Source organism: Pelobates fuscus, chromosome 10 (genome assembly GCF_036172605.1).
Source record: "Pelobates fuscus isolate aPelFus1 chromosome 10, aPelFus1.pri, whole genome shotgun sequence".
Lineage (NCBI taxonomy): Eukaryota > Metazoa > Chordata > Amphibia > Anura > Pelobatidae > Pelobates > Pelobates fuscus.
Window position 1 is genome coordinate 68528310 of NC_086326.1, and position 20576 is coordinate 68548885.

At 41.6% G+C, this 20576-nt stretch overlaps 1 protein-coding gene across 2 annotated transcripts in view; it reads left to right on the forward strand.

The window, feature by feature from the left end:
- Positions 1–1761: 1761 nt before the first annotated feature.
- The window catches only part of PCGF5 (polycomb group ring finger 5), a 125321-nt gene continuing 106506 nt past the window's right edge, over positions 1762–20576 (forward strand). For both annotated transcript variants that reach the window (XM_063434099.1, XM_063434102.1), the window contains exon 1: positions 1762–1851. The gene's annotated coding sequence lies outside the window, so the exon portion shown is untranslated. The remainder of the gene's footprint in view (positions 1852–20576) is intronic.

Below are 20576 nucleotides of genomic sequence, written 5' to 3' on the forward strand. Positions count from 1 at the left end.
TTCTTTTTTATAATTAATTCGGAATGCTTATTGAAAATGTTTAATACAAATCATTTTATTTTAAAAGGCGTGAATGGTTTCTTCATGCAAGGATATAATTAAAGGAACACTCTAATGTTAGAAATACAGATATGTATTTAGATGTAGTTCCCCGACTATAATACTAAAGATAAATTACTTTCTTTCTACACAATGCCACGTCAGACTTGTCGCAGTCACTGCTCCTCCTGTGGCTGAGATCACCATTACTGATGATCTCAGCCAATTAAATGCCTAATGTGCAGGCATAATAAACGCCGAGCTCTGCCAGTATGCATTGTCCTATAAAGATTACACCAATGCATCTCAAAGGGAGTGGTCAGGATCTTCATGCAAAGAGTGAAGAGAATGAACATCAGTCTTGTAAAGACTGCTGGACCATAAAAAGGACCGCTGAGTGACCATCACTACAGGTGTCTTTGGGGACAAATGTAAACACTGCCTTTTGAAAGAAAATGCAGGGTTTACATTTCTCAGACTACATGGACCTGCTCTTAACATTAAAATGGCCATATCAAGTTAGTAGCATGCTATCCTGGGGGGGCAGGGGGAGTGGTCCACCATGGGTAACTGACATGAGGGGAGTGAACATAGCACCTGCCTACCAGCAACAATTGTCGTACACACAAATGCCCGCTCGGCAAATCCCATTTAGCAGACCTCGCAAGTGGAGGGGAAGCTGCTTGGATCACTCTGTGCTCTGACAGCACATCTCCCTCGCAGCCTTGTACTAGTGCTGGGGGACAGGATGTAACATCACCCAAACCCCAGCATCAGAACAGAGCTGCAAGCAATCAATGCATAGAGCAGAGATAGGCAACCTTCGACACTCCAGATGTTGTGGACTACATCCCCCATAATGCCCTTACACTCATAATGCTGACAAAGCATCCTGGGAGGTGTAGTCCAAAACATCTGGAGTGCCGAAGGTTGCCTATGCCTGGCATAGAGTGATCCCAGCAGCAAACCAGTGGACACCAGTGTGTGTTTGTGTATGAATGTGAATATGTGTGTATAAGGATTTGAGTATGTATGTGTATATGGATGTCAGAGTATGTATATGAATTTTAGTACGTGTATATGAATGTGGGTGTGTGTATGAATGTGAGTATCTGTCTGTACGAATGTGTATGTGTTTATGAATGAGTGTGCATGTATATAAAAAATATGCACATTCTACAGTTGTGGAGAGGTGCCAATATACATTTCTGCCCCAGGTACCAGTCAACCTAGCTTTGCCTCTGCATCAAACTGTAGTGGCTCTGGTGCTTAGAGCATCCATTTAATATGTTTGGAAACAACTTGCTGACCTGATTGTCATTATTGAGTCAGTGCAAAACTATTTGCTTTAAATTGATTTTTTCCCTTTCTTTTGGATCAGTACCCTAAATATATGTGTAAAATATGAATTTGTTGGACTTAAGACTTTTCAACCCAGATAACTTTGAAACTATGTAACTATGTCACATCATTGACTAAAGCATCACCTGTACACGGTTATAGAAAATCTGCCACCTGAGTAGCTCTGGAATACAACTCTCATGATGCTGATACATTCCACATCAGTTGATATAGATGTCCTATACCTTGCCTGGAACTAGTTATCCAAATCAATACTCAAATCAGCTACCCAGCACACTCTGGCTGTGATGCTGAACAGATAAACAATACCCTGTACCTTTAACACAGCTCACGCCCACAGAGAAGTCACAGCATCAGCCCAGCAGCGTGAATCCCCACAGTGCTGCAGGAACTAATGGGGAAACTCTGTAAGATTTACTGCAAACACTGCTCTGTGTATTAAGGATTCTGGTAAGTTACAGAATTACTTCTAATTCGAACGTTTCCAGCAAAGTCCCACCAAAGCTGTGGATTCCAGCGCATAGCTCGCACTTGTGATTGTCATGTGTGAGAGGCTGGACACTCAGCATCCCCGATCATGTTTCATAACAAACAGTAGCATCAGATGTTTGCAATAACAAGCGATGTTGAAATCATTGAGGACCAGGAGGGGGCATTCTATAATCCTGCATTCTGCGATGTAATATGTCAAATATGCACTAGAATATTGTGATGTTAAATGCCAGGTTGCCCAAAGGAAGCATGCCGGCTCCTGTGGATTAAATAATGATTGTATTTTGGGGGCTAGGAGGGGGCAGATGGTGCCCAAACTGTGTTTTTGAAGGCACTGACGCAGTTGATAGTCTGTAATGATCCCTAGAAGCCACACGGATTGAGAAGGATCTTTAAACCCTCCTTCATTTGCATTTATTGCTGTGTTGGTATATTGTTGCGTTCTTGTTAAATTGTCCTAATAAACAGGCATTTTATAGGTTACTTTGCCACTGTAGGCTGTGAGGCTAGCCTGCTCATTGTTATGTAAGATGCAAGTGTAACAATATGGAGCTGTGCTTATATTAAAAAAAGGTTGGTGGAGAGAGAGGCACCTGTGTGCCTCAGTGGGGGCTATGACAGTATGCACGTGTGTATGTGGGTGGGCTGCTATTCACTGGGGGGGCTGTGAATGAACTGCTTACACACACTATTGTTAGGATCATGTTTTGTACCACCAGATGTGAAATGATGCAGAGTGTTTTCTCAATCTTTACTTCACAATATGCTTTCAAAATATATCTATGAATCATCATCATATACCACCAGTATAGCTCAGATACAATTAAAATAGTCAGGTGTATATGAGTGTGACATTTTTACAAAAGGTGTTTTAACAAAGTTGCTGCTAGCTTTCTACTTCTCTCATTGAATGTGTTATAATAAAGATGTTTGAGGCTTATTTACTAAGTTCTAATAGAAAAAATAAAATAAAAAAAGTGGACCACATCTGAAATGGTTAACACATGCCAAATTCAGCTATTTAATAAATGCAATTTAAGTGAACATTTTACTCTTCTTCATGGCTATCACTAAATCATCAATGGTTGATTATTCACTGGGGAATACCAAGTTTTAGACTACAATAGCGGAACTGTAAACATAAGAATGGTTATTTACTAAAGCATGAGTTCAAAGTTCATTCAAAGTGAATTTTACATTTAAGACCATAGTAGGTTAGCTGAAAGCATAACTAATTTTGAGATTTTTCCAGTTTGATTCATTTTACCTGAAATTTGAAATTCAACCAGACAGGATTAGTCCCTAAAGCGAGATTTGTCAGAGAATTTAAAGCGAATTTCGAATTTAAGGTCAAAATAGGAAAGCTGGAAAAATTCTCATTGTGCATCCAGTGTATTTTATTTTATTTGGGGTTAGGCCATAATATTCCATAATCACTTTAGTAAATTTAATTGTATTTAATTCTGCTTGTTTTCATTGGGGGGGGGTATATCTAAAAAGAAGTTTGCAAAAGCTGCAATTGTCTTGTCTGAAGCCTTTGAAGCTCACCACTTTTTCCCCAGACTTTCTGTGGCTGTCCAATCACAGACTTTCACATGTAGCTCAATGAGAGGTCTTTGTAAGGCAGGTGCTCTGGGCCATTGGTGCCTCTTGATTTAGGTCCACTGAGCTAACCAAACAGAAAGTAACATGACAGGTTATCTGACTGTCAGCCAGAGGGGTGTAATATGGTTAGTTTACAAAATTTCTATTGCATTTGCTGCACTTTTTGTGAAATGATAAAAAGAGGATGGAAAAGAGGAAAAAAAAAGAGTCTTCAAACATAAAGCACTACAATAAGCTGACATACTTTAGGGGTCTGCAGTGTCCTATTAACATCCATTGGTGGACATTACAGAGCAATCCACTTTAGTTAATTTGCAAAGACCACCAGAATTTTATAACATGACAGGAGGCTTCGTATTTGCTTAAGTCTCTCTTTACTAGAACTCCACAGCAGCACAGAAAAACAACCAATCAGAAAAAAGTTAGATACTATAAAACTCCCCTCCCCATGCATCATTTCCTCTTTCTTTGCTGCTCCGCACCAGTACAGGTCAGAGTACCACTGCCTCCTGCTTATAGTGGGTGGTTTTGGGTTGTTTTATGATTTATTAGGATTTATATTTGATTTCTTAGTATATTTACTTATTTGTTATCTGTACCTTTATTTAGTACCATGTGTTCTGTACTTCTATATATTATGTTATTTTTTTTGTGTCATTGTCTGCTTATATATATTTCTTCTTCCCTTGCTTCTGCTTCCCCTGTCGTCTTAGGGATTCCTTCCCTTTCATGTGGTAGTTTTAGGGGAGTTCTTGGGGGTTTCTCTGTTCGCCATGTCTTCCCTCCCTCCCTTCGCTGCCCACTCTCTTTGCCCGCCATTTTCCGCGGGCTGCCTGCGCGGTATAGGGGTTTCAGGAGACTAGCCTCTGGCTGCCTCCTGATTTCCCCGTTCCCCTAGTTCCATTCCGGCAACCGAGGTGCTCGCGGTCGGACGCGAGTACCCGCCGGCCGTTCCACTCACACACGTGGCCGCCCCGTCCACCACATGGCCGACCGCCGCGCTCAACTTCTTCACAGAGCCGCAGGCGGCCGACCGGGTGGAGGAGTGTGCACCTGCCCGCGGCCTCTCCTCCGCCCACGGTGGTCGGATCGCGGCTATCATTGCCCTGTTTTTTCCCCGGCGGATTGCCTTCAGTTTTGAGTGGAACGGAAGGCTCTGTGCTGCATCCTGCCCTTCCTCCTATGTACTATATATTTGCAGCATGTATCTCTCAGATTACTGGGTGTCTTAGGGCATTTTTCACTTCTTCAGATATATAGTAAACTGTGGGTTTTTATTGGCTAATATTCTGTCTTGCTCTGTTTTTCTCTGACAACCACATATTAGTTTTTTCTGACAGCATATATCACATAGTTTTTCTGACAGTGTTTATCACATATTAGTTTTGCTGTCAGTATATATCACATTAGTTTTACTGACAGTGTACATCACATATTAGTTTTACTGACAGTGTACATCACATATTAGTTTTACTGACAGTGTACATCACATATTAGTTTGTACTGACAGTGTATATCACATTTTAGTTTTCTGACGGTGTATATCACATTAGTTTTACCGACAGTGTATATCACACTAGTTTTACTGACAGTGTATATCACATTTTAGTTTTTCTGACAGTGGAGCTCACATATTAGCTTTGCTTTGCTGTCAGTGTATATCACATGTTAGTTTTACTGGCAGTATATATCACATATTAGTTTACTGACGGTGTATATCACATATTAGTTTACTGACAGTGTAGATCACATATTCGTTTTACTGACAGTGGATATCACATTTTGGTTTGCTCTGCTGACAGTGTACATCACAGATTCTGTGAGTTTTACCGACAGTGTGTATCACAGTTTACTGTGGGTTTGTTGTCGGTGTATAGCGCGGATTGCTGAGTGTTTCCGTTGATTGTGTATATCGCAGATTGATGTGAGTTTTGCTGACAGTGTTTGTCACGGATCGCTGTGAGTTTTACTGTCAGTGTATATCAACAGGTTTCTGTGAGTGCCTGATGGGACACGTCACAGGTTATTGTGAGTTACAGGTATATATGAACTCAGTTACACAGACTCTGTACAGGGTGTTTACAGTGCCAGTTAGCTCTAGGATTCATCTCCGTCTCAGTATATATTTTTTCTGCCCAGCTGGAAGTCTCTGTGAGACTACTCTGGTATGATTTCTCTGTCCATGGCTTATATTTCTCGCTTACAGACCTGGCTCTGACTCAAACTGGTAAGGGAGACCAGTCTACGCTGATACCATAAATTTTTACCAGATTCCCGGGGGAATTCATTGAGTTGGCTATCGTTAGCCCTACTCCTGGACGTGCCCATGTTTTCAATACCCTTCAGGTGGTATGACGAGGGTAATCTATAATATGATAAGAAATTTCCAACAGATCTGTGTGAACATGAGCATACCAATTCGCAGTTTGAGGAGAGTATTGCTCAGTGTATCTTACATTCATGGACATAGTAGTCACTGGAACGACTTTCCGCTTATACCCAATACGGATGGAATACCGCTATTTGCCTGCTGGGCATTTAGGGACTGCGAGTCCCGGTTCAGGTTATTCATACGGCGTTACGCTGCCTATGGGTTGGCGTCTAGAGGTCCTATGTCACAGGATGCTCTGAGGATCTGCTATTTTTAGGGACCTCTACTGAACCTCAGAGGTCCCCATTGCTCACTCCATACCCATTGTAACGCGCTACGGAATCGGAGGGCGCTATTTGAATAACATGTTATCATAATATAACAATAATGCACAACCCAGGATTGGCCTGCTATGTCTGTGCCCATAAGAACGGCCGGCTATGTCTGTGCCCATAAGAACGGCCTGCTATGTCTGTGCCCATAAGAACGGCCTGCTATGTCTGTGCCCATAAGAATGGCCTGCTATGTCTGTGCCCATAAGATCGGCCTGCTATGTCTTTGCCCATAAGACCGGCCTGCTATGTCTGTGCCCATAAGAACGGCCTGCTATGTCTGTGCCCATAAGAACGGCCTGCTATGCCTGTGACCATAAGATCGGCCTGCTATGCCTGTGCCCATAAGATCGGCCTGCTATGCCTGTGCCCATAAGATCGGCCTGCTATGTCTGTGCCCATAAGATTGGCCTGCTGTGTCTGTGCCCATAAGATTGGCCTGCTGTGTCTGTGCCCATAAGATTGGCCTGCCGTGTCTGTGCCCATAAGATTGGCCTGCTGTGTCTGTGCCCATAAGATTGGCCTGCTATGTCTGTGCCCATAAGAACGGCCTGCTAGGTCTGTGCCCATTGAGAAGGCCTGCTATGTCGGTTCCATATTAAGACGGCCTGCTATGTCTGTGCCCATCTGTGCCCTTCTGACGGGCCTGCTCTATTGGTTCCGAACCCCTTCCAGGCCACAGGCCTGGGGGGAATATCACTGAGGAAATGCCGATGCCCACCACTGACATGGAAATAGGCAGGTGTCCAGACAGCCACCATTGCCATACTATCCAAGAGGACACCAGTATACGGCCATCTGAATATGGTGGGTAGGGTGTAGGCCCTAAATCTCATACCTGCAGGGCACGGTTTCTTTATAAGGACCCCGGTCATACATCCCCAGGGAAAACTTCGAACAGGCGAGGATCGGTGCTCAGTCACCTAAGAAGAACGCAGTGTTTTTCCTTGTCTTTTACATCTACCTCCGTATCTGCCTCCCGGTATCCTTTGAGGTATCGGTAGTTTTTTCCCACGTTAGGTTAGCTCCTGGCTCTGTTCAGTGGGGCTTACCTGTCTTGCCTTCCGGCCTGCTATTTGCCTTCTATCTGATCTAGAATTTATGTATCCTTCTCTTAGTTATTTTTTCGTTTTCGCGACTTCTTTTTCCTTTCGCTCGGGTCGTCGAGAGGCCTGACTTGACCTCCCCCGACCTCCCGGGCGCTTGTGGATTGCGGAGAACGTCTCCAGCTTTCCTCGGGCTACCAACGGTCGTCCTGGACCCCGCGCGCGCGCACGGCATCCGGGTGGTCAGTTGGTAGTTTTCTTTTTCATTGTTGTTTCTTGCCATAGATTGCCACCAGCCTTATACGGATATTGATATCTGGTGTACCCTGCAATTGGTCACCCTGAGTCTCTTGGGACTCTAGTTTGGAACACAGGAGGGTGCGACCCTCCATCATCTCGACTCTCTCATACACTCGACACTCTACGGGGCCGGCCATTTGCTCATCAAACAGGCTTGTACCTGTGCGAGACATCGATGACTACATAGAGGGACGTCCCTCCTGCATTCAATTGGATCTGACGTCCATACTACTGATTTCGTTATAGAGGATCCCTCTATTCTATCTCCTGTTATGGATCTACTGGATCCAGACCGCTCTAACCCACGCGAGACATTCTCACTGAGGTATAACGGGGGGAGTCTCCCACTTATTGGCACACACTCCTGGTGATGGTATAGCTAACGGATGGTCCTCAGGTATTACGTGAGTGCAGATTTTGGTATATTCTGCACCATATAAACAGAGGATTGCTTTCTGTTTTTGGATATCCAGACCATTGCGGAAAACTGCGCAGACAGTTTCTCCCATATTTAGGTCACAGGAGACACGGAGACCTTCATAGAGTGAATGGGCACTCCCCTGCTCGAGTAACAAGATTAAGGAAGGCCTTCTACCTGGTCTGAAGGTAAATCGTTTACATGGATCACATGGCAAGACCGGTAGCCCCGGTGGTATTGAGTACTCCGGCCATTACGATCTTGGGATGAGATGACAGGATTACCACATCTCCTCGGTAGGCATACCTGGTGATCGGGGTTCGGAGTTGGGGGTCCTCCGCCTATACTCTATTTATCCCTCACGGGAGCCGTTCGGTTCTGGATCTGCACTAACCTACTTTTCAACTACCGTCATGGAGACCTGCAAGACTTTATGGGAGTACCTGGTGTTCCCCGACTCCTACTCAGACACCTTTCACTATTAGACGAGGACATATCTGGTTAGGAATCTGCACTCCGGTTTGGCTCTGCCCATCACTTTGATTATTCCTTGGATTCGCTACTCCCAGAATAGTTCGACCACCGTCCCTCCACACAAGTTCAGTTCGGATCCCTGAAGGGACGTCCCGTTTGGAGCCTTGCAGCTACTGCTTCCGAAGATTCCAATATTCCAAGTGACCTGTGTAATTACTTGGGATACGGCTAGTTTGATCGCTCCCTTGCCTGCATTATATTTATTCTCGGAGGGGACATCTTACCGAGTAGGCCAGGAGGAATTGACAGGTCCTACTCGGTTCTATTGCGATTGGGTGGTGGTCCTAGACGCATTACTTGAGATTGAAGGTCTGCCTGCTAGGCCACATTGCCAGGTGACCCTGGCACGATCGGTGGAACGACCTTATACATCAAGAGTTGAGACATGGCGGCAGTGTCTTATCGCGACTCTAAGTCCGCAAATGACCTTCGAAATTTTATGACTGCATGGAAATGGCTAATAGGTTCAGTTTTCCAAGATCAATGGACCAGCTGGTAGGTAACAGGTCGCAAGCCCATGTACATTGGATCTATCAGCAGAGGATGTTTTTCCGTTTTTTTGGGGATACTTCATCAACTGGCACTCCCATCGGTCGCTGCATTGTCATCTATCGCAGTTGGAAAGTCCATTTGGGATTGCTCGGGTAACCCCGAGTATAGGTACCAGCGAAACAAACAGCGTTGGATTTGTGGACTGAGCTTTAAAACAGCAAATACGAAGCCTCCTGTCATGTTATAAAATTGTAGATTATGCTAGCTTTAGTGTACCTATAATCTTAATTTTATTAATGACAGGAGGCGAGTATTTCCCACCCTTTCTTTTCCCACCCTTGTTTTATGTTAAAAAAATTGGTTTAATCAGGTACATATGCAACTTTGTTTGTTGTCTCTACCTGTGCGCTACCTATCGCCTGTTCTTATATCTATGTTTATTTTCATAAGTAGAGTTGGGATATCTACATATTTGGTTGATACATTGGGTACCTACATGTTTATTCAGAGTACATTTCATTGGATAATCAACCTGTTCGATTCTGTTTTTCTCTCGTTTCAGCTTACAGTCCATCAACACTATCTAGTTTGACGGTTACTCTCGGATGGTGGACGTCATTATATTCATCGTGTCTAGGACTTTGTTTCTTCCCCATGATGTTCTCTGCCTTTTATTCTGTTTTTGTCGCAGCTTGAAAGAGGAAATGATGCATGGGGAGGGGAGTTTTATAGTATCTAACTTTTTTCTGATTGGTTGTTTTTCTGTGCTGCTGTGGAGTTCTAGTAAAGAGAGACTTAAGCAAATACTCGCCTCCTGTCATTAATAAAATTAAGATTATAGGTACACTAAAGCTAGCATAATCTACAATTGACTTGCTTACATCACAAGCAGAAGCAATGAGATGAAACCATATGTATATGTACATACCTGGACTTTCGAAGCACGTGCCGCCATCTTCTTTCTACATTTCTTGGTTCTTCATCCACAAGTATGAGCGTAGAACACAGAGGTCTGTGTCTGTGATGCTCCAGAGACCCACTGCCGCATGTTCAAGAAAATGGCAGTTGCCTATCGCTGTCGTTAGAATTGGCTTTGGGATGATGATGGAAGGTTGATTTTGTCATAAAACAGAGTAGGAATTTGCACTGGAATTTCATTCAAATTGATTGTATCTTTATGCAATACTTCTATTGGAACATAAGTGACAGATTCGCTTTAATATAAAAATTAGGTGCTTGAGGCTACTACACAGTACTTCAACTAAGGAGCTTCAACTACAGCTATATGAGAAGCACTGAAATGTATTTTAAGAGCTGCCATTAACTGAGCAGCGATAAAAAGGAAAGATATAGGACAAATTGAATGTGCTCTTGTATTGTATAAATATGTGTAGTGGAACACAAAAGGAAACCCAAGTTACTATAAAAACGTATGTTCCTTGCATAGGTTTTCATGCAAGATGTGCCCTTGCATGCAGCTGCATAGTACTACATAGTACTACATATTTCTCTGCCTACTTTGGCATCATGATACATATGCCATTGTATTCTAGAGTGGGCACATGTCCCTTCCTCACCTAAAAGACTTGGTTCAAGGTGCGATGCTACATGGATTTGAAATCTGGTAACTATACGGCTGTGAACTTGAATGATCACAATACACAGTTGCATTCACAAACCGTAAATTGGCTCAACATCCTGCTATAGATCTATTCTAGATAGTGTATATCTAGGAGGGGACTTTAACAGATAGATGTGAGTCCACTATGCTCTGTTTAGATCTGTAGCTGTAGATTGAGGCAGATTGCTACTTTTTGTGCCACATTCTCTTTCTTCAATCTATAAGAAGTGTGCCACCTCAGGGAGATTTGTCAGATTGTGGTTACACTCACTGTAGTTTTTCATCTGTTAATTTCATTCACAGTTCCCACCAAGGATAGTGGGGTAGTCTATAAGATCTTATGGGGAAGTTTATTTGGGCTTTGTTAAAGGATCTATAAATAATTTAATATGACAGAGGCAAATTCTTTGAGCACCTGTCTACATGATAATTGTCTAAGAGTGCATGGGATTGTAGCATTCCTGTAAAAGTATAGAGTTTTTGGAAACAATTAGTTCGTTCACAAGTAAGTGTATACGTGTGAGTATGTATTTACGTGTGTGTGTGTGTATACATATGTAAAACCTTTTGAAATAAATTGAAATATAATAGTTTTGTGTAAATATTATTTGTGTTCCTCCTCTAATTATCTCTAAAAGAAAAATGTATATATTTTTTTGCTTCTAATAGCCTTTCTGTTGAGCCCCAGAGTGTTGTTGAAGAGCTCTGTGCAGGGACTTAATGTCCAAAATGCACTTTGCACAGCACAAGCACCACTATTGGTATACTCGTGTTGTGCTTTCTGTGGACATTCCCCAAGTTCTGAGCTGTCTTTCACTCCATTCAACATCTTTATGTGAAGATTAGAATGGTACGGGATACTATGGGGTCTTAGTCTTTCTCGCTATATACCACATTCATGAAATTTTATAGAAGGCCTAAAAATTACACCAGAATTCTTGGCTTAACATATATCGGTTCATTGGGTCTAGAAACTCTTATCTATTAGATCAAACAAGTGCAGTGAGGGTTTACAAGGTTAGTGCATTCAAGTTTACTGGATTTGTTTCTGAAACAGATACCCATATTATATTAATCTAATTATCTCTAATTTGTTGAAGTTTGCATGTTTGAAGTACATGTGTAAATGTGACAAAAGGTGAGTGGAACATTCCACTGATCGGGATCGACAGATTAAGAGTCTCTCTGTGTAGCTGATGACTGCCATTGCATATCTAAAATGCCTTTGGTTATACACCTATCTGATTTTCAATTAGTTTTTAACCCATATCCCAACTATAATTCAATTAAAAACTATTTCACTGACAGCCAGTAGGAACGGGCAGTTGCAATGTTTTCCAATTTTTCCAAAACATTACTGCAAAATGACTTCCCTTCCCAGATATGCAGTGAGCGAAAACAGACCTCGAATGAAATTACTGCACTGTTCTGGTGATAAAAAAAATACACCCTTTAATATTTTAATTTCATAAAAAATATTTCAAGGTATAGCACAATATGCCGAATATGAGCCTCAGGGTGTATAACAGACCCTCATCAGCTTATTCTTCGTACAAGATGGTGTCAGATTGTATACCAGTACAAATATTTCACAGATTTTGCAGAGGATGTCCACAAGTTTAATTCAGGTCTATTTAGAGCACGGGCTTAATCAAGAACTAATGGCACAGCAACTGTTTCCTGTACCCCTTTAGACAGGTGGACATTTCTTGCATGCTCAGATAAGGCAGATAACTTAGATAATACTTTAGAGTAGTACAAACATCTAATTTACAAATAAATTGTGCGATCATTGTACAGCAGTTGTACAGTTAAATATATAATACAATTACAACATTTTAATAAAATGTTTACATGTTTTGTCAGAAGTTGTTGGGAAAACAAAACAAAGGCCTAGATCAGGCATAGGCAACCTTCGGCACTGCAGATGTTTTGGACTACACCTCCCATGATGCTTTGCCAGCATTACGGGTGTAAGAGCATTATGGGTGATGTAGTCTACAACATCTGGAGTGCCAACGGTTGCCTATCCCTTGCCTAGATGTATTATCTAGTACTTGTGCCAAGTCCCCCCACCCTTATTTTCATTCATACTGATAGCCACTAGATCGCTTCCATGAAATAGCAGACAAAATCTCTGGTATTTCAGTCAGATAATCTCAGAAACCATCTGCTTGATGGCAGTGTTATAAAAAGCACACTAGCCTTCCATTGCATTCCTATGAGAGAGCATTGGATTGGCTGAGATCTCGATAATCTCGGACAAAGAGGCGGAGCTTCACTTTGGAGACCGTCACTGTGAGGGAGAAAAAAACTCACCTTTTTAACCGTTGCAGTGCTGGCCCGGCCAAATAAACGGTGACTAGTGCTCTATAGTATAAGGAATAGATAATTGTATTCCTAACGCTATAATGTTCCTTTTTAACTCACACTTAGCATTATGCATTTCTGGAAGATTGTATTGTATTCTTGGTTAAATATTATGCATGTGCCTGAGTTAATTCTCTTTACCCCAGAGTTTATAACTATATGTTTATGTAGTCTGGAGTGAATTTACGGAGGTTAGTGAGACCAGTTTGAAGATGGTTTCTCTTTGTAAAATGGTTTAATCTCTAAGTCCTTTCTTCAGTTGACGTATAGCTAATTGACCTCAACATTTATGTAAAAATAGAGTGTGCTACCTGGACAAGTACATGCTCTTCAATACCCACCTTCTCTTAGTGGCTGATCTACAACTGCAGTAACATGCATCATAAGTTGTTTTATTGGAACTCCATTAATTCAATTATCAATTGAGATATGGCCATCTATCATATTTTTAAATATTGTTGGGTTCTTGCAAAAAAAAAAAAATTACAAGATGTAAGTATGATTTAAAGGTACGCATCTAGTTACTTCTAAAAGCAGCAATTGGCAAGTCCTCAGCTCTTTGGATTATAGCTTTAAGAGAAGGAGCTGAAGTAGTGGTTGCATCTATAGCTCTATTTTTAAAATCACAAGTAGTACTGTTAATAAGTTGAATGTAGTGTATGCTATCTGCACTATTTGCATAATGTCAGGAACTGACCTGCTGTTAAGTATTGAACTACATATGTCCTAACCCTGGATAAGCAGGCTTTATAGGCTATGTTCAGAACTCCCATTGAAAATCAGATGGCTATGGGTGAGTGTCAGGTATCCGCTATTTCCTAGTGTAGGCAGAGGTTCAGATTGGGTATACAATGTAATACAATGTCCTGCACAAGCTAGTGCCATCAATACAACATGAGATGCACTTCTGTAACAGGGGTTATAATGATGTAAGATATAGAGGTGTACCTCGGCAAAAATCCCATTGCAATTCAATAACAAGTATGCTCATTCTAACACTGAACCTACATACCTCCCAAATGTTCCTATTTAGGATGAACAGTCCCTATTTTGGTCACACCCCTAATCACCCCAAAAATGAAAGTGTATATTTTGTTAATTTAAAATGTTGGAAGGTATGAACCTATTTTTGCAGTGTATGTTACAACATGACTTTCTCCATAATTGCTGTGAAATCCATGACAGACTCTTTTGCATCTGATTCAGTGTCTCCCAGCGCTGATTACACATTATTGATCAAATTTAGTTTTTCATGCAAAAGTATGTGCTGATACTACTGTTAGTGTTTGTGATAATTGCCAGGTGTTTGCCAGGGAGACCAGACTATGGTAGAGTAAATGTTGGTGTGATTGATAATATCACAGGGGACAAGCTTCAATACATAAATTCTTATATCACATAATAGTATGTCCACATAGTTTTAAAAAGCACTGTTTATGTTTAAATGGTTGAGCATAGTTTCCTTGTTTTATTTTTTACAGTCGTATGTATACAAAGATCTACACATGGAATACAAAATATACAACTGCCATAAAAATACACCACTGACAAAGTGCAAAGTCCTATTCTTTTAACATAAAACTTTGATTGTCTTCAAATTCTCTCCATTAGTAAGTTCCCTTTTACTATAGTCTCTTCACAGCTTCCTGAAATCGTTTTATTATTGTATCAAGGTGTTCCTATTTTAGGCTTTTTTGTTTTGTTTGTTTTTTTCAGCTGCTGGTTTTATTATTTGCAATTACTATGTGTGGTTTTTTTTTTCTTACTCTTTCAAATTTCTGCTACACATTTTAGCACCAACCGCTTCTTCTCATCCTCCACAATATCGCTCTACAAGATATTGCTCTCTCCTGGTGCTCCTCCTACCTCTCCCAGCGCTCTTTCAGTGTTTCTTTCTCTGGCTCTGCTTCTTCTCCCCAACTCCTCTCTGTTGGTGTCCCCCAAGGTTCAGTCCTTGGTCCCCTACTGTTCTCCATCTATACTGCCTCCCTTGGTAAACTCATTAGCTCCTTTGGCTTCCAATATCATTTCTATGCAGATGACACGCAAATATACTTGTCCTCTCCTGATCTCTCCCCGTCCCTCTTGACTAGTGTCTCTGACTGCTCTGCTATTTCTAACTGGATGGCTGCCCACTTCCTTAAACTAAACTTGACCAAAACTGAAATTCTGGTCTTTCCTCCCTCAAGTGTTGTTACTCCTCTGTCTGTCTCCCTCCAAGTCAATGGTGCTACCATCAGCTCCACCACGCAGGCTCGCTGCCTAGGTGTTTTCTTTGACTCCGACCTCTCCTTCAAGCCTCATGTTCAATCTATAGCCAAATCCTGTCATTTCCATCTCAAAAACATTACGCGCATCCGCCCCTACTTAACGCCAGATGCGACTAAGATGTTGGTCCATTCCACTGTCCTTTCTCGCCTTGACTACTGTAATCCGCTTCTCAGTGGCTCCCAACTTGCACCATTACAGTCCATAATGAATGTGGCATCGAGGCTCATCTTCCTGTCCGCCCGCACCTCCCATGCCTCACCCTTCTGTCAGTCCCTACATTGGCTTCCTATAAAATATAGAGCTCAATTTAAAATACTGGTTCTTGCTTTCAAATCTCTACAAAATGCTGCTCCCACCTATCTATCCTCCCTTATACACAAGTATGTTCCGTCTAGGCCCTTACGATCTGCTGAAGACTTACGTCTATCTTCTGTCTGTACTCCCACCTCTGATGCTCGCCTTCAAGATTTCTCTAGGGCTGCACCGTTCCTGTGGAACTCACTTCCCTCCTCCGTTAGATTCTCACCCAGTCTCCACTCCTTCAAAAAATCATTAAAAACCCACTTCTTCATAAAAGCGTATCAATTAAACTGTTAATAGCTCCTGACTGATTCCTCTTCTGCAACTGTCACTAGTCTAATACTATCCTTACCTTTTGTGTCATTTTACCCCACTCCCTCTAGCATGTAAGCTCATTGAGCAGGGCCCTCAACCCCTCTGTTCCTGTGTGTCCAACTTGTCTGGTTACAACTACATGTCTGTTCGTCCACCCATTGTAAAGCGGTGTGGGCATCTGGTGGCTGTAGTGTGCATGTGTGTAAACTACACACATGTACTGCATGTGTGTAAACTACAGGGGTTACAGTGTATACATACAGGGGCTGTTGTGTGTGTGTGTGTGTGTGTGTGTATATAGGGGGCTTTAGTGTGTATGTAGAGGGGCTGTTGTGTGTGTGTGTGTGTGTGTTTGCATAGGGGGATTTCATGTGTTTGTATAGGGGGCTTTCGTGTGTATGTACAGGGGCTGGTGTGTGGGGTTGTGTGTATGTATAGGGGGCTTTAGTTTGTATGTACAGGGGCTGGTGTTTGTTTGTATAATAGGGCTTTAGTTTGTTTAGAGCTTGTATTGTTTACAATTGTTTACAGCAGGGGTTCTCAAACTCAGGCCCCCCAGATGTTGCTGAACTACAACTCCCATGATTCTTTGAATTACATAGCTAGCCAGAGAATCATGGGAGTTGTAGTTCAGCAACATCTGTGGGGCCGGAGTTTGAGGACCCCTGGTTTAGAGGAATAGGGATTCAGGGTTCCGGAGGGGAATATTATATATATGTACAATGTATTATGATAATATATATACATACATGCATTTTGTATTATGCAAAATGAAATAATACTTTTAAAAAAAAAATGAAGCTTGTTCCCCCTCTTTTCCGTTACCTTTGGCCAAGAGAGGGGTATATCCTGGAGGGCTTAGTGAGCTCTTTGGCTGCTGCTTCCAAGAATCCCGCGGCAACGCACTCAGGAACCGAAGCTCGTGGGAGCAGAGCACATGGCTCCCTGGCCCCAGCAGGAAGTGAGATCAGCTGCTCCCTGCGCAACTCTGCTTGTTTGTGCAATTTGCCGGTAAGAGAGACCTCTAATCTCGTCACCGGCCCATCAAGGGACTTTGTTGTATGTTTGGGCTACACTCACTGAGCATCAGCCTTGCATTGGCTGGCCAGGAAGATCCTTTGATCTCCCTGGTCGGCCTCAGCCCTTGGCCATCGCAGCCCACCGGGCGTTTGCCCGATTTTCCCAATGGCCAGTCCGGGCCTAATGCAGGGGGGCTGTGCTGGGTGTATAAAGGCAGTAGAAATTATTTACAAGGAGCATACTTGGTGTCTCTGCCAGGCTGCTCCTTATCTTCACAGAGTATCTGCAGGATAGGAGAGTAAAGAGCAAGAAGTGATGTCACTTCCCATCCCCTGACCCTGCCTCTTTCCCTCACACATAGTACACATAGGAGAGCATGGAGGAGACCAGAACAACACTGCAATGAGATGGTGGGTCCCTTATAGTGTGATAGGTTGCAGGGGCCCCTCAACCTATTGCTGGAATATGTGAGGAGTTATGTGTTTAAGGCTGGGGAGATCTTTGACCTCCTTAACCAACAAATGGCTGTTCAGCCAGGCCCCTAACTGCCTTGGGCCCTCAGTCGATAAGCGATTTACCCAACTTGTCAGTCCGCCCTCGGCTGAAACTATCCAAATATAAACCAAAGATGATCATTTAGTCATAATGTCTGCCTGCTGTGGGACTTAGTGTAAACTCATATAGTTATTATGATGCCCTAAGTAAATCAGTCCTTTACAATTTTCTCTGATAGCCCATCTGATTCACAATAACTTCGGCTGTTTTCATGTCAAAATAGTGTATATTAAATACAAACACTTTATATTTAGTATGATGCCCTCATGTCCACTAAAAGAGCTGTTACGTAACATATTAACAATAAGTTAAAAAAATAGACTGTTACATTTTCTAAAATGATAACTGTCTCTTCTCTGGAAATTACACCAGTTTACAACTTGTGTAAAACTTTGTATTACATTTATAACAGTTATATACAAGGAGTCAAGGAGTGCTCACTGACTTTTTCTGACAATGAAAATGTAGCAGGATTGAAATACTGCTTCTGTAGACCTGGCGAAACCAAGTAAGTGGGATATCCGTTGCTAAATAATTTGCCCCATCATTGGACAATGAGGCCAGGGACCTTCTTACATCAGAGCCACTACAGTAGGCTATAGTGGTTATAATGTTTGCAGTAAGCCTTTAAATAGCTCTGTAATCTATGAATACCTTTACATTAGATAATTCTATTAAATATTCCCAGTCATATACAGTTCTCATATAGCCAAGCTATAATAATAATCAATTATCTGTGATTAGCAATGGTCCTACGTAACTGACAGTGTTTGTATGGCTGCCCCCTATTTGATAATCTGTTTACAGTAATTCAGCTTTGATGCAGGTGTCTCCATCCCCGTATCCATTATATTGTGCCAGAAGTCAATATGTTTTACAACTATGTGGTTCTTAACACCATGTTTAATGTGTTTAAATGAACACTCCAAACACCCACCATACCCACTACAGCATGCTATATTCAATCACTACATCCAACAGAGAGCCAGAAGCTCTCACATAGGAACTTCCATTAGCTCTCCTAAGCTAGGCCCACCAGTGCAGGGCTAGATCGTTGGCTGAGAGTCAGCTGATCACTCTCAGCCAAGCAGCTAAAGCCTGCACTGCCAGGTTAAGCACAAACAGAGAACTTCCAGCCTCTCGGTCAGCTGTATTGGTAAGGAGGAACAGTGACCAGCAGACCTTGGATGGGAAGTCAAGCTGTTGTAAAACCATTCTTTGATTAAGTTGAAGCCAGGACACTCCTGGCACCAAGGCCAATACAGCATACTGTTATTTGAAGTCTAATTTTATAAAATGTAGTAAACCAGCCCTGTTGAGTTGTGTTGCAATAAAACAACATGAAAGAAGAAAATATTGTAAAACATTTTTTATTTATTTATAATGAAGAAAAAAAAACCTTTTTTATACAAAAAGGAAAAAAATCTTAATTAACAGGTTTATTCACTAAACTCTAAATCGTAACAAATTAAAATTGATGCAAAATGTAGGCAAAATAATTAGTCATGACTTGTCATAGTCATAACTTGTAATAGTCATAACTTGGCTGTTGTTGGCTCAATTTGACTATTCTCAGGGTTATTCACTAAAGTATCAATGGCCCCTTACAAAATGGGACAAAAACATATTACTGTGTATATTATAACTACAAAATAAAGGCGTTCTTCATAAGATTTAACTCAGAATCAGCCCAGAATTTGTCTGGATTTAACACAGACAACTTAAATGCATAAAATCAGGACCCCGAACACTTAAAATCCAGACACATATTTTAAATGTCTGAACTATTTGCTTGCTGGCAATGCTAGTAGCCATTGAGAACAGAGTTAAAAAATAAAATAAAAAAAGTGGACATGCCATTGTCCACCAACTTACACATTGACTTTGAGCAGGGTATTAATAGTGAAGGGTTGAGTGGACATACCATTGTCCATTCTCATAAATAAGGTAAGTAAGTATTTACAGATATTATATTTATTAAGTGTTCTTGCATAGCAAGACCACTTAATGTTATCTCACATATATATTATTATTCTTATTATAGCCAAATTTACCACCCTAACTCCTCCCACAGTTTTTACACTACATAGACAAAAATATACCAAAACGTGCAGATTGTTCCCGATTGGTGTGCTATTACTTTGTGGAACGTTTCGCCGAATGGTTCACGGAATATCGTCGTTCTTGTGGCAAAATTTGTCCCATAGGAATGAATGGCAAAGCTAGAGTGGGAGCTGGCAAAAGCTGAAAAATCAGGACATGATTTCTAAACTGCCGCCACTCCCTCATTTTTAGGCCCACCTACACAAATCTTATATCAAAACGTCCAGCTATCCCTGCTGCCACTAAAAATGTCCACAGCTAAGCCATAGTCCTGATAGTTTTCACAATATGACCATTTGTTTGCAACTCATGCCGTCCATTGACATTCATTGAAACTCCACTCTGCAAAGCTCACATTCTAAGGGCAATTTCTAAACTGCGACTGTGCCTTCATTTTTAATACTTCAGATACATACTATACATAAAAATGTAGGGGTCTGGGTCTGGGTCTTGTGAAAAATCTGGGTCTTTTTTTAAAATACGACTGTTTGAAGATGGCAACCACCAAAATACTCTGACCTGTGCCAGCCTGCAGCAGCAAGTGATGTCATAGACAGGGCCTTTTGTACACCTGCTAATGTTTTTATAAATGTATGTTTTAATGTAACTGTGAAGCACTTTGGGCAACAACGTTGCAATTAAACGTGCTATATAAATAATAACAGTTACTCCACCCACTCCAGTTGTAGACTACTGGTGGATGCAAGAACACTTCACACAATTTCCCCAGAAATTGTAGCTTTTCTAGTTGTGCCTACCCTCACTATTATTAAGGTGAGGTAGGTAGGGATTTCGTAATTGAAGGGGTGGCTAGGACAATAAATGCACCCCCATTTGTGGCGGTGAACAATGTCATGTTTACACCTCCTTATTTTGTTAACAATCCCCACCCAAAGCCTATGGCATGTTAATCACCTCTGATTTATTTAATAAAATCATCTGCCACTGATTGTTGGGGAGGACAAAGTTATCTCCCTTGATATCTATTTAATAGGTTAGAACTCCTAGATATCTCAGGGGATTGGGAGAT